The following is a 15,036-nucleotide window of genomic DNA, read 5'->3' as shown; positions in this document are numbered from 1 at the left end:
CTCACCGCCTTGAAGGAGGGTGGAAATCACGAAAGCCCGAGGTGCAGGCCGAGGCAGCGACGTCACGCTCCGACCACCTCCGCTCGGCAGGAACACAGCTGTTCCCTCCTTCGTCAAATACTACTACTACTACTACTACTACTACTACTACTACTACTACTACTAATGGCATTTATTAAGCCCTTACAACGGGCAAAGCGCCGTCCTAAGCGCTTGGGGAGGTCACAAAGTGAGCCGGTTGCCCCACGGCGGGGGCTCTGATCTCCTCCTGCCATCTTACGGATACCACGACGGCCAAAGAGACTCCTAGTCAGGATGTCCCCCGATTCTTCCTCCGCGCGGCATCGGGACGGTGTCGGGAGAGCACGTGTTAGGGCAGAGCCGTGGTTAATGAGGGGTAAGAGTCGGAGCGGCGGGATATTGGGAGAAGCGGGCCCAACGCGATCGCTGGAGAGCGGCCGATTATCACCGTCGTCTAACGCCGTCGCTTTCTCGTTCGGTTTCTTCCTTTCCTTGGCAGTCCGCTGCCAGCGCCGCGCCGTCCCGGCATTGCCACGTCTCGGGCTCCGCGTTGCGGCAGGACGGGAAACTCTCTCCCTCATCATCATCATCAATCGTATTTATTGACTGTGTGCAGAGCACTGGACTAAGCGCTTGGGAAGTCCAAACTGGCAAGAAACACGACTGATGATTTGTTGACTGTGAGCCCGTTGTTGGGTAGGGACCGTCCCTATATGTTGCCGATTGGTACTTCCCAAGCACACAGTAAGCGCTCAATAAATACGACCGAATGAATGAATCCGTTCGGCGCTTACTACGTGTCAAACACCATAGTTAGGTTGGACACGGCCCCCGTCCCTCACGGGGCTTGCGGTAGGAGGGAGAACGGGACGGCCACGGTGCAGAGAATAATAATGATGATGATCATCATCATCATCATCATCAATCGCATTTATTGAGCGCTTACTGTGTGCGGAGCACTGTACTAAGCGCTTGGGAAGTATAAATTGGCAACATACAGAGACAGTCCCTGCCCAACAGTGGGCTCGCAGTCTAAAAGGGGGAGACAGAGAACAAAACCAAACATACTAACAAAATCAAATAATAGAATAGATAATGGCATTCGTTAAGCGCTTACTACGTGCCAGGCACTGTTCCGAGCGCCAAAGTTAAGCGACTTGCCCGAGGTCACCCAGAAAGCGGTTGGCCGAGTCGGGATTGGAACCCAGGCCTTCCGTCTCCCGGGGCCGCGCTCTCTCCACGAGGCCACGCCGCTTCTCTGGTGCCCCGCACGCCGAAAGCGCTCAGCAGATACCATCCGTCGCCCGACCGAAACAGCGGCAGGCGCGGCAGCGTGGGGAACGGGCCGGGGCGAGCCGTCGCGGCGCGCGAGAGTTTCCCGTCCTGCCGCAACGCGGAGCCCGAGATGTGGCGATGCCCCCCACCCAGCACTTAGAACAGTGCTTTGCCCGTGGTAAGCGCTTAATAAATGCCATCATTATTACTATTATTAGTGCTTAGAACAGTGCCTTGCATATAGTAGGTGCCTAACAAATACCAATATTATTATTATTAACAATACAACAGTAAACAGTGACAGGAGTCCAGGGAACATTTCATCGGGGAAGAGCTCTGAGCACAGGCCTAGGAGTTAATCAGTCAGTCAATTGTATTTATTGAGCACTTACTGTGTGCAGAGCATCGTACTCAACACTTGGGAGAGTACAATATAAAGGACACATTCCCTGCCCACATGAGCTTACAGTCTAGAGCGAGAGCTTACTCTGGGCTCTGCCGCTTGTCTGCTGGGTGACCACTTAACTTCTCTGTACCTCAGTTTCCTCATCTGGCCCGTTCCCCACGCTGCCGCGCCTGCCGCTGTTCCGGTCGGGCGACGGATGGTATCTGCTGAGCGCTTTCGGCGTGCGGGGCACCAGAGAAGCGGCGTGGCCTCGTGGAGAGAGAACAGCCCCGGGAGACGGAAGACCTGGGTTCCAATCCCGACTCGGCCAACCGCTTTCTGGGTGACCTCGGGCAAGTCGCTTAGCTTCGGCGCTTAGAACAGTGCCTGGCACGTAGTAAGCGCTTAACGAATGCCATTATCTATTCTATTGATTTGATTTTGTTAGTATGTTTGGTTTTGTTCTCTGCCTCCCCCTTTTAGACTGTGAGCCCACTGTTGGGCAGGGACTGTCTCTGTATGTTGCCAATTTATACTTCCCAAGCGCTTAGTACAGTGCTCCGCACACAGTAAGCGCTCAATAAATACGATTGATGATGATGATGATGATCATCATCATCATCATCATTATTATTCTCTGCACCGCGGCCTCCTACCCGTGAGGGACGGGGGCCGTGTCCAACCTAACTATGGTGTTTGACACGTAGTGAGCGCCGAACGGATTCATTCATTCGGTCGTATTTATTGAGCGCTTACTGTGTGCTTGGGAAGTACCAATCGGCAACATATAGGGACGGTCCCTACCCAACAACGGGCTCACAGTCAACAAATCATCAGTCGTATTTCTTGAGCGCTTACTGTGTGCAGAGCACTGTACTAAGCGCTTGGGAAGTCCAAGTTGGCAACATCTAGAGACAGTCCCTACCCAACAGTGGGCTCACGGTCTAAAAGAAATGCCATTCAATAAAAAAATACCATTAAAAAAAAAAGTGGGTAGGGACATTTCTAGACTGTGAGCCCGTTGTCGGGGAGGGACCGCCTTTTTATGTCGCCGCCGTCCCTGCCGCCGAAAGGAAAACAGGCAGTTATCAAGGCCAAAACCATCACCAAATAATAATGATAATGGCATTTGTTAAGCGCTTACTATGGGCGAAGCACTGTTCTAAGCGCTGGGGGGGGGATACAAGGTCATCAGGTTGTCCCACAGGGGGCTCACAGTCTTCATCCCCATTTTACGGATGAGGTCACTGAGGCCCGGAGAAGTGAAGTGACTTGCCCAAAGTCACACAGCTGACAGGCGGCGGAGCCGGGATGAGGACCCAAGCCCGGGCCCTTTCCACGGAGCCGCGCTGCTTCTCTAAAACATCTCGTGGCCCGTACGGGGATCGAACCCGCGACCTCGGCGTTATTAGCACCACGCTCTGACCCACTGAGCTAGCTCCTGGTGAGCAGAGAATCAATCAATCAATCGATCGTATTTATTGAGCGCTTACTGTGGGCAGAGCACTGTACTAAGCGCTTGGGAAGTCCGAACTGGCAACATATACCCCGCAACGGATCATCTGGCGGGGTGTGAGATTCAAAACCAGCGTGGGCCCGTTCTGCCAGGTCAGACCGAAGACAACGAGTCCGCGCGCAAGCCTTTCTGTTGAAATCAATCAATCAATCATATTTATTGAGCGCTTACTATGTGCAGAGCACTGTACTAAGCGCTTGGGAAGTACAAATTGGCAACACATAGAGACAGTCCCTACCCAACAGCGGGCTCACAGTCTAGAAGGGGGAGACAGAGAACAGAACCAAACATACCAACAAAATAAAATAAATAGGATAGAAATGTGCAAGTAAAATAAATAAATACATAAATAAATAGAGTAATAAATATGTACAACCATATATACATATATACAGGTGCTGTGGGGAAGGGAAGGAGGTAAGATGGGGGGATGGAGAGGGGGATCTGCCGCTTTTAAAAGCATTTCTGGGGAGTTAATGATAATAACGACGGCCTTCGGGAAGCGCGTACTACGTGCCGAGCGCTGTCCTAAGCGCTGGGGGGGGATACAAGGTGATCAGGTTGTCTAGACTGTGAGCCCGTTGCCGGGCAGGGACCGTCTCCGTATGTTGCCGACTTGGACTTCCCAAGCGCTTAGTCCAGTGCTCTGCACACTGTAAGCGCTCCATAAGTACGACCGAATGAAGGAAAGAATGACAGATGAGGTGACTGAGGCTCAGAGAAGCCAAGTGACTTGCCCAAGGTCACACAGCGGGCAGGTGGCGGAGCCGGGATTCGAACCCACGACCTCGGACTCCCGAGCCCGGAGACTGTTGGGTAGGGACTGGCTCTATATGTTGCCAGCTTGGACTTCCCAAGCGCTTAGTACAGTGCTCTGCACACAGTAAGCGCTCAATAAATACGACTGATTGATTGATTTCCACTGAGCCACGGCTGTTCCTCCGCAGTCGCGCGCATGCAAATCCATGCGGTTGCAGTGCGTGGCATGCCCGCCCTGCTTCCACACCTGTGATACAGTGTATCAATCATCCAGTCGTACTTATTGAGCGCTTTCTGTCTGCAAAGCACTGTACTAAGCGCTTGGGAGAGTACAGTGCAACACCCAACAGACACAGTCCCTGACCAAAACGAGCAACATCTCTCTCAAAGGAGCCAGACGTAATCGAACTAAGCTTTCCCCTCCCCGCGGCATCTGTATAATAATAATCGCATTTATTAAGTGCTTACTATGCGCAAAGCACTGTTCTAAGCGCTGGGGAGCAGCGTGGCTCAATGGGAAAGAGCCCGGGCTTTGGAGTCAGAGGTCATGGGTTCAAATCCCGGCTCTGCCAATTGTCAGCTGTGTGACTTTGGGCGAGTCACTTAACTTCTCTGGGCCTCAGTTACCTCATCTGTAAAATGGGGATGGAGACTGGGAGCCCCACGGGGGACAACCTGATTACCTTGTAACCTCCCCAGCGCTTAGAACAGTGCTTTGCACATAGTAAGCGCTTAATAAATGCCATCATTATTATTATTATTATCACAAGTTGATCAGGTTGTCCCACGTGGGGCTCACTGTTTTAATCCCCATTTTCCAGATGAGGGAACTGAGGCCCAGAGAAGTGAAGTGACTTGCCCAGGGTCACCCAGCTGACAAGCGGCGGAGCCGGGATTTGAACCCGTGACCTTTGACTCCAAAGCCCGGGCTCTTCCCACTGAGCCACGCTGCTCCTCAGCTTCTGTATGTATCCGTCCAGATTTATTACTCTACTTATTTTTCTTGTATATATTTACTATTCTATTGATTCTGTTAACGATGTGCATTATTTTATTTTGTTAATATGTCTGGTTTTGTTCTCTGTCTCCCCCTTCTAGACTGTGAGCCCGCTGTTGGGTAGGGACCGTCTCTATATGTCGCCGACTTGGACTTCCCAAGCGCTTAGTACAGTGCTCCGCACACGGTAAGCGCTCGATAAATACGATTGATTGATTGATTGATTGATTGAATGAATGAATATAAGTTCATCAGGCCGGGCACCGTCCCTGGCCCACGTGGGGCTCGCGCTCTTAATCCCCAATTTACAGATGAGGTAACTGAGGCCCCGAGAAGTGAAGTGACCGGCCCAAGGTCACCCCAGCAGACGAGTGGCAGAGCCATGGCCTTTTGACTCCCCACCCTGCTTCCCTTTCCCTTCCTTTTCCCTTTCCTGTCTGAAACTCCCTCCCTCTTCATATCTGCCCAACGACAACTCTTCCCATCTTTCATTCACTCGATCGTATTTAGTGAGCGCTAACAGTGTGCAGAGCACTGTACTGAGCACGTCATTCATTCGATCGTATGTAGTGAGCGCTTACTGCGTGCGGAGCACTGTACTAAGCACTTGGGAAAGCACAATACAGCAATAAACAGCGACACTCCTTGCCCACGACGAGCTCACTATCTGAATGTGACAGAATCCTGCCCATGAAAACCACTTTTTGGGCGCCTAACTGCATTAGGATTGCGACGGCAGTAACGCTTTTCCCTGTCCGTATTTACTATTCTATCTATTTTGTGAATGACGTGCGTATAGCTATAATTCTATTTATTCTGACGATTCTGACACCGGTCTACGCGTTTTGTTGTGCTAGCTTTATAAAAACGGATGCCGCTTTGCTCACCATCAAAATCTTTTTCCATTTATCTCGGGCTCTTTTTGTCTGCTAGATAAATAATTACAAAACTGCTGCCCCTCTGCACCACGTACTCTGCTAAGCAATTAAGATGCCCTTTAGTGACGACGCCGGTCTCCGGCTTTTCCAAAAGATTGTCCCGAGAACAGTAGAGCGGTGTCTGCGGACGGAAACGAACGCCGGCTATGTAGTGGAAAGCCGTCAGGCTTATTAATTTCAAAATTACTCAGAAAACCTGAAAATCCAGCTCTAGCGGCATCGTCTTCAGGGAAGGAGTCGTGAGAACGGGCACCGATAAATTCACCTTCCCACTGGCGTCACCGCGAAGGCTACGAGACATAACGCCGTTAAAAATGATCTACTATGTTTTAAATCATCGTCACAATAATGACGACGGCATGTAGTAAGCGCTTACTATGTGCAAAGCACTGTTCTAAGCGCTGGGGAGGTTACAAGGTGATCAGGCTGTCCCACTGGGGGCTCACGGTCTTCACCCCCCCATTTTACAGACGAGGGAACTGAGGCCCAGAGAAGGGAAGTGACTGGCCCAAAGTCACCCAGCTGACAACTGGCGGAGCCGGGATTCGAACCCGTGACCTCGGACTCCAAAGCCCGGGCCCCCGCCACCGAGCCCCCGCTTCTAGTATCGAGAGTGACCGGATGCTCCCTTCAAGTTGGGTCACGGAGCAGTTTGGAAACAACGGCCAACGCTGATGGTTTTGTGAAATCAACAGCGTGGTTGCTATCCAGCGCTTAGAACAGTGCTTTGCACATAGTAAGCGCTTAATAAATGCCATTATTATTATTATTATTGAACATTTTTAGAGCTATTACAATTGCACAGTCCTGTGAGCTTCTTTCCCCTCCAAATCTTTTCTACCCTGTGAACAGCAGTACTGTTCTTCACCTACCAAGGAGCACACCGGGCTCGTATTTACTGAGCGCTTACCGCGTGCAGAGCACTGTACTGAGCGCTTGGAAAGTACAGTTCTGTTGCCTCGCTTGTACGTCTCGGCGGAAAGGGCAAAAGGGAAGCATACCTTCCGAGTGAGGTTTGGAAAAACCCAGTGGTTTTGAAGAAACAAATTAAAGTTGACCCGCTGAAGACGAGTCGGATGCCCTTTTTCGGACCCTGAATTGTTTCAAAAAGGGTAAGGAGTGTACTGAAAGAATTCTTCCAAATATAGCCACGGTGTTCGGGAGACCTAAATGCGTCCCTCCGGAGCAGTGCACAGCTGTACAGAAGATCAGCGCCTCTGATCGTCTTAACTCCTTTACAAATCGCAGCCTCGCTAGCTCCGCTTCTGCCTTTAGAAAAAAGTCTTGAGAATTGGACCCAAGGACTTCATTTTAAGGAAAATGCCCCAGGTTGAAGGATATATAGGACACTGAGTGCCATTTAGAGACGATTTTTCAAGCACGTAATTTGAACTCCGGGAAATTGGCGGCTCAGGAAGGTTTTTTAGGGTCCCCCCCCACCACCACCACTTATTTCACTGAGAGACCCCGTTATTTAGACGTCTGACATTTCAGAGGTGGCAGGACTTAAAACAACACTTAGAGAAGATCGAATACCATATAATAAGGCTCAGTCCCAGTGTATCGGGGTAAAACTAGCTCTAAGTGAGCTCCATTTTTATCAAGAAAAGGCTAGGGAAGGCGGATGATAAAACTGAAAAGGCCGGGCCAGGATAACCGGTGTTGGGAGATCAGAAGTGGAAATGCACAATATGATTTCGGAAGGTTGCCTATTGCGGGCACTGCCCGGGATGATAATCACGGCTCTAAACCACTTGGGGAGTAAATTAAATTTTCCGTCTCATCTAAGGAAGGCGCAGATTCCGAGGGACTGCCGATATTTCCATAGCAAGGGCGGTAGGATATTCACTGGGCCGATAAACTTCGGCTGCGGGGAGCGGGAAGGCCTAGCGGAAAGAGCCCGGACCTGGAAATCGGAGCACCTGGGTTCTGATCCCAGTTCGGCCAGCTGCCCGCTGCGTGACCTTGGGTAAGTCACCCAACTCCGCTCTGCCTCAGTCTCCTCGTCTGCAAAATGGGGATCCGATGCCTGTTTCCCCTTCTACTTGGCCCGTGAGTCCCGTCTGGGCCTTGTCCGACCCGGTTAACTTGTATTTACCCCCCGTTCCTAGAATGGTGCTAACTGCATAGTAGATGCTGAACAAATACAGTAATGATAATGGAAATAATTTGTCATCATCATCATCAATCGTATTTATTGAGCGCTTCCCGTGTGCAGAGCACTGTACTGAGCGCTTGGGAAGTACAAATTGGCAACATATTTGTGCGACTAGTCATTCCGCTTTGGTCAGAGAGGACGAAGTTTTTAGGTCTCGGTCCCACTACCCGGAAGCCTTCGGAAAGCATCCTTCGAAAGCCGGGATGATAATACGGTATTTCGTTGTGGGCAGGGAAGATGACTGTTTATTATCGTAATGTACTCTCCCAAGCCCTTAATACAGTGCTCTGCACACGGTGATAATAATAAGAATAATGACGATGATGGTATTGGTAAGCAATTACTATGTACCAGGCACCGTTCTCAGCGCTGGAGGAGATACGAGGCGATCGGGTTGCCCCACATGGGGCTCACGGTCTTCATCCCCATTTCCCAGCTGAGGTAACTGAGGCCCAGAGAAGCCAAAGAAGCCCAAAGTTCCCTCATTGTTATATTTAGTTATTTTTTTGATCTCCCTTCTGTTCTATGCTTTCTTTACATGTTGACGATACGGTCGACTTGCTGGACTGGTTTTCTATGTTTACTTTATTTTTCTCTCTTCTTTCTCTCTCTGGGCTGAGGCGATCGGGTTGTCCCACATGGGGCTCACGGTCTTCATCCCCATTTCCCAGCTGAGGTAACTGAGGCCCAGAGAAGTCAAAGAAGCCCAAAGTTCCCTCACTGTTATATTTAGGCATTTTTTTTTAAATCTCCCTTCTGTTCTATGCTTTCTTTACATGTTGACGATACGGTTGACTTGCTGGACTGGTTTTCTATACTTACTTTATTTTTCTCTCTTCTCTTCTTTCTCTCTCTGAGCTGACCCGTGGCGGAGGCGGGATTCGAACCCACGACCGCTGACTCCCAAGCCCGGGATCTTCCCACTGAGCCCCGCTGCTGCCCAGTAAGCGCTCAAGAAGAATGAATGAATGAATGAATGAATGAATGAATGAATGAAAGAACGCGCGAACGAGCGCGCGCCGCAGGGATTGGTTAAGAGCCCCCTTAGCAACCGTTGCCCAGGAGACGGGGGCGGGCCGGGCTCTTGCCATTCAGCCCTGCTGAGCCGTCCGGATTGGCTAAGAGCCCCCCTTAGCAACCGTTGCCCGGGAGACGGAGGGGCGGGCCGGGCCCTTGCCACTCAGCTCCGCTGAGCCGCTCGGATTGGCTAAGAGCCCCCCTTAGCAACCGTTGCCCGGGAGACGGGGAGGCGGGCCGGGCTCTTGCCATTCAGCCCCGCTGAGACGTCCGGATTGGCTAAGAGCCCCCCTTAGCAACCGTTGCCCGGGAGACGGAGGGGCGGGCCGGGCCCTTGCCACTCAGCTCCGCTGAGCCGCTCGGATTGGCTGAGCCCCCTTAGCAACCGTTGCCCGGGAGACGGAGGGGCGGGCCGGGCCCTTGCCACTCAGCTCCACTGAGCCGCTCGGATTGGCTAAGAGCCCCCCCTTAGTAACCGTTGCCCGGGAGACGGGGAGGCGGGCCGGGCTCTTGCCATTCAGCCTCGCTGAGCCGTCCGGATTGGCTAAGAGCCCCCCTTAGCAACCGTTGCCCGGGAGACGGGGGGGCGGGCCGGGCTCTTGCCATTCAGCCCCGCTGAGCCGTTGGGATTGGCTAAGAGCCCCCCTTAGCAACCGTTGCCAGGGAGACGGGGGGCGGGCCGGGCTCTTGCCATTCAGCCCCGCTGAGCCGTCCGGATTGGCTAAGAGCCCCCCTTAGCAACCGTTGCCCGGGAGACGGGGGGCGGGCCGGGCTCTTGCCATTCAGCCCCGCTGAGCCGTCCGGATTGGCTAAGAGCCCCCCTTAGCAACCGTTGCCCGGGAGACGGGGGGGCGGGCCGGGCTCTTGCCATTCAGCCCCGCTGAGCCGTCCGGATTGGTTAAGAGCCCCCCTTAGCAACCGTTGCCCGGGAGACGGGGGGCGGGCCGGGCTCTTGCCATTCAGAGCCGCTGAGCCGTCCGGATTGGCTAAGAGCCCCCCTTAGCAACCGTTGCCCGGGAGACGGGGAGGCGGGCCGGGCCCTTGCCACTCAGCCCCGCTGAGCCGTCCGGATTGGCTAACAGCCCCCCTTAGCAACCGTTGCCCGGGAGACGGGGGGCGGGCCGGGCCCTTTTTTTTTCAATCGTACTTATTGAGCGCTTACTGTGTGCAGAGCACTGTACTAAGCGCTTGGGAAGTCCAAGATGGCAACATATAGAGACGGTCCCTACCCAACAGTCTAGAAGAGTGGGCCCTTGCCACTCATTCATTCAATCGTATTTATTGAACGCTTACTGTGTGCAGAGCACTGTACTAAGCGCTTGGGAAGTCCAAGTTGGCATCATCATCAATCGTATTTATTGAGCGCTTACTGTGTGCAGAGCACTGTACTAAGCGCTTGGGAAGTCCAAGTTGGCACCATATAGAGACGGTCCCTACCCAACAGCGGGCTCACAGTCTAGAAGGGGGAGACAGAGAACAAAACAAAACATGTTAACAAAATAAAATAAATAGAATAAATATGTACAAGTAAAATAAATAGAGAAATAAATATGTACAAACATATATACATATGTACAGGTGCTGTGGGGAGGGGAAGGAGGTATGTTGGGTAGGGACTGTCTCTATATGTTGCCAATTTGTACTTCCCAAGCGCTTAGTACAGTGCTCTGCACATAGTAAGCGCTCAATAAATACGATTGATGATGATGATGATGATGAAGGCGGGGGAGATGGGGAGGGGGCTCAGTCTGTCTTATCCATTTATATTAATGTCCGTCCCCCCTCTAGACTGTAACCTCCTTGCGTGCAGGGAATGTCTGTTATACTGTACTCTCCCAAGAGCTCAGTACAGTGTTCTGCACACAGTGAGCGCTCAATAAATACGAATGAATGAACTGTAAGCTGATTGTGCGCGGAGCATGTGCCTGCTATATTGTTGTTCTGTACCCGCCCAAGTGCTTAGTACACTGCTGCACACACAGTAAGCGCTCAAGCAGCGTGGCTCAGTGGAAAAGAGCACCACGCTGCTTCCCAGTAATATTAATAATAATAATAATGGCATTTATTAAGCGCTTACTATGTGCAAAGCACTGTTCTAAGCGCTGGGGAAGTTGCAAGGTGATCAGGTTGTCCCACGGGGGGCTCACAGGCTTCATCGCGTGGCTCAGTGGAAAGAGGCCGGGCCTTGGAGGCAGAGGTCATGGGTTCGAAGGCCGACTCCGCCACGTGTCGGCTGTGTGACCTTGGGTAAGTCGCTTCACTTCTCGGAGCCTCAGTTCCCTCATCTGTAAAATGGGGATGACGACTGTGAGCCCCCCGCCGTGGGACCACCTGATCACCTTGCATTCCCCCCAGCGCTTAGAACAGTGCTTTGCACATAGTAAGCGCTTAATAAATGCCATCATCGTCATTATTATTATCCCCATTTCGCAGATGAGAGAACTGAGGCACAGGGAAGTGAAGTGACTCGCCCAAAGTCACCGAGCTGACAATTGGCGGAGTCGGGATTTGAACCCACGACCTCGGACTCCAAAGCCCCTGCTCTTTCCACTGAGCCACACTGCTTCTCTAAGCGCTCAAGAAAAATGAACGAACGAACGAACGAGCACCGCGGGAAGCAGCGGGGCTCAGTGGGAAGACCCCGGGCTTGGGAGGCAGAGGTCATGGGTTCGAATCCCGCTACCACCACTCGTCAGCCGGGTGACTTTGGGCAAGTCACTTCACTTCTCTGGGCCTCAGTTTCCTCACCTGGAAAACGGGGACGAAGACTGGGAGCCCCACGGGGGACAACCTCGAATACCTCGTATTCCCCCCGGGGCGCTTAGCACATAGCGCTTAGAGAAGCAGCGGGGCTCAGTGGAAAGAGCCCGGGCTTGGGAGTCAGAGGTCGTGGGTTCAAATCCCTCCTCCGCCAATTGTCAGCTGGGTGACTTTGGGCAAGTCGCTTCACGTCTCTGGGCCTCAGTGACCTCATCTGGGAAATGGGGCTGAAGACTGTGAGCCCCACGTGGGACAACCTGACCACCCAGCGCTTAGAGCAGTGCTTTGCATATAGTAAGCGCTTAACAAATACCATCATTATTATTATCACCCTGTAACCTCCCCTGCGCTTAGAACAGTGCTTTGCACATAGAAAGCGCTTAATAATAATAATAATAATAATAGGCATCTGTTAAGCGCTTACTATGTACCGAGCACTGTTCTAAGCTCTGGGGTGGATACAAGGTAATAATAATGATGGCATTTATTAAGCACTTACTATGTGCCAAGCACTGTTCTAAGCGCTGGGGAGGTTACAAGGTGATCAGGTTGTCCCACGGGGAGCTCACAGTCTTAATCCCCCTTTTACAGATGAGGGAACTGAGGCACAGAGAAGTGAAGTGACTTGCCCAAAGTCACACAGCTGACAATTGGCGGAGTCGGGATTTGAACCCCGGACCACTGACTCCAAAGCCCCGGCTCTTTCCGCTGAACCACGCTGCTTCTCAGGCTGTCCCACCATCTTCATCCCCATTTTACAGAGGAGGGAACTGAGGCCCAGAGAAGGCCTGAAGCCACACAGCTGGTCAGGAGCGGAATTAGAACCCACGACCTCTGACTCCCAAGCCCGGGCTCTTTCCACTGAGCCACGCGGCTTCTCTAACAAATATCATCATTATTATTATCACCCTGTAACCTCCCCAGCGCTTAGAACAGTGCTTTGCACATAGTAAGCGCCTAATAAAAGCCATCATTATTATTATTGTTATTAACAAATACCAACATTATTATTAAGACTAACTTAATAACTTAATAACTAAGACTATTAAGATTATTAAGACTAATAATAGCATTATTATTACCAACATTATTATCAAGCGCTTAGTACAGTGCTTTGCACATAGTAAGCGCTTAACAAATACCATCGCTATTATTACCACCCTATAACCTCCCCAGCGCTTAGAACAGTGCTTTGCACATAGTAAGCGCTTAATAAAAGCCATTATCATTGTTATTATTAACAAATACCAACACTATTATTAAGAGCCCCGCTTAGCAACCGTTGCCCGGGAGACGAGGGGGCGGGCCGGACTTTTACCACTCGGCGCCGCCGGGATTGGCTAAAAGCCCTCCTTAGCAACCGTTGCCCGGGAGACGGGGGGCGGGCCGGGCTCCTGCCACTCAGCCAGGCCGCGCCGCCCGGATTGGCTAAGAGCCCCGCTTAGCAACCGTTGCCCGGGAGACGGGGGGCGGGCCGGGCTCCTGCCACTCAGCCACGCTGAGCCGCCGGGATTGGTGAATGAATGAACGAACGCACGAGCGAACGAGCGCGCGCCGCGTCGCCGGGATTGGCTAAGAGCCGCCCTTAGCAACCGTTGCCCGGGAGACGTGGAGGGCGGGCCGGACTTTTGCCCCTCAGCCCCGCTGCTTCCCAGTAAACGCTCAAGGAGAATGAATGAATGACTTGTACTTCCCAAACGCTTAGTACAGTGCTCTGCACACAGTAAGCGCTCAATAAACACCATTGAATGAATGAATGAGCGAGCGAGCCCGCGCCAAGCCGCCGGGATTGGCTAAGGGCCGCCTTAGCAACCGTTGCCCGGGAGACGGGGAGGCGGGCCGGGCCCTTGCCACTCAGCCCCGCCCCGCCGCCCGGATTGGCTAAGAGCCTCGCCTAGCAACCGTTGCCCGGGAGACGGGGAGGCGGGCCGGGCCCTTGCCACTCAGCCCCGCCCCGCCGCCCGGATTGGCTAAGAGCCTCGCCTAGCAACCGTTGCCCGTGAGACGGGGGCGGGCCGACCTCTTGCCACTCAGCCACTCCGCGCCGCCCTGATTGGCTAAGAGCCCCGCTTAGCAACCGTTGCCCGGGAGACGGGGGGCGGGCCGGGCTCTTGCCACTCAGCCCCGCTGCTTCCCAATAAACGCTCAAGAAAAATGAATGAATGAATGACTTGTACTTCCCAACCGCTTAGTACAGTGCTCGGCACACAGTAAGCGCTCCAACTTCCCAAGCGCTTAGTACAGTGCTCTGCACAGAGTAAGCGCTCAATAAATACTCTCCGAGAAGCAGCGTGGCTCGATGGAAGGAGCCCGGGCTTTGGAGTCAAAGGTCATGGATTCAAATTCCGCTCCGCCAATTGTCAGCTGTGTAACTTTGGGCAAATCACTTCACCAGTGCTTTGCACATAGTAAGCGCTTAATAAATACCATCATTATTATTATTATTCTCCAGGCCTCAGTTACCTCATCTGTCAAATGGGGATTAAGACTGTGAGCCCCCCGTGGGACAACCTGAACACGTTGTAACCTCCCCAGCGCTTAGAACAGTGCTTTTCACATAGTAAGCGCTCAATAAATGCCATCACAATATGAATGAATGAATGAATGAATGAATGAATGAATGAATGAATAAACGAGCGCACGAGCACGCGCTGAACTGCCAGCTCAGCGCCCACCGCGCCGCCGGGATTGGCTAAAACTCCCCCTTAGCAACCGTTGCCGGGGAGACGGGGAGGCGGGCCGGCCTCTTGCCACTCAGCCCCTCCGCGCAGCTCTGATTGGCTAAGAGCCCCGCTTAGCAACGGTTGCCCGGGAGACGGGGGGCGGGCCGGACTCGCCCTTCAGTCCCGCTGCTTCCCAGTAAACGCTCAAGAAAAATGAATGAATGAATGACTTGTACTTCCCATCATCATCAATCGTATTTATTGAGCGCTTACTATGTGCAGAGCACTGTACTAAGCGCTTGGGAAGTACAAATTGGCAACATATAGAGACAGTCCCTACCCACCAGTGGGCTCACGGTCTAGAATAAATACGATTGAATGAATGAAGCAATGATTGGATGAATGAATGAATGAATGAATCAATCAATCAATCGTAATTATTGAGCGCTTACTGTGTGCAGAGCACTGTACTAAGCGCTTGGGAAGTCCAAGTTGGCAACATATAGAGACAGTCCCTACTCCGCAGTGGGCTCACAGTCTAGAAGGG

The sequence above is a fragment of the Tachyglossus aculeatus genome, chromosome X3 (assembly GCF_015852505.1).
Source record: "Tachyglossus aculeatus isolate mTacAcu1 chromosome X3, mTacAcu1.pri, whole genome shotgun sequence".
Taxonomy (NCBI): Eukaryota; Metazoa; Chordata; class Mammalia; order Monotremata; family Tachyglossidae; genus Tachyglossus; species Tachyglossus aculeatus.
Note: the sequence above shows the minus strand (reverse complement) of the source record.